This window comes from Bison bison, unplaced genomic scaffold, assembly GCF_000754665.1.
Source record: "Bison bison bison isolate TAMUID 2011002044 unplaced genomic scaffold, Bison_UMD1.0 scf7180017864239, whole genome shotgun sequence".
Lineage (NCBI taxonomy): Eukaryota > Metazoa > Chordata > Mammalia > Artiodactyla > Bovidae > Bison > Bison bison.
Window position 1 is genome coordinate 2,798,646 of NW_011494811.1, and position 476 is coordinate 2,799,121.

Here is a 476-nt window from a genome sequence, read left to right on the forward strand (position 1 = left end):
TACTCTGTGCAGACGCTACTGGAGGCCTCTGGCTCCCGTTCTTGAGTCCCGGAGCTCTCAGAGGAGCCCACCAGGGTGTGAGCCCACTGGGGAGATCCGCCACTTACTAGGACAGGCGTAGAGCAGGCAGGCTCCACGAACTTAAAGGTGTTTCTTCGCTCTTGCCCTTCTTCCTCCAATAACAATAAGGCTTTGTTTGTCAGGCATAAGGTTACCGGGTTGGCTTGTGGAGCTCTGAGAACCCGAAAAGTCCCCGTTTTAAGCTCATCTTCGGGAAATTCAGTTTCTCCGTCGGGTCAGGGGTGTGTATTGAGGGGGCGTGGAGTAGGTAGATCGCTCAGAGCTATTAGGGTGCTGCCCAGGTGTGTATAAGGATAGCTCGGCCCTGCCAGCCCGCGGGAACCCGCAGCGGAACCCGGGAAGCTGGGCGACTTAGACCCTGAGCCCAAGGGAGGGCGGCAAAGGAGCCTGGGGCG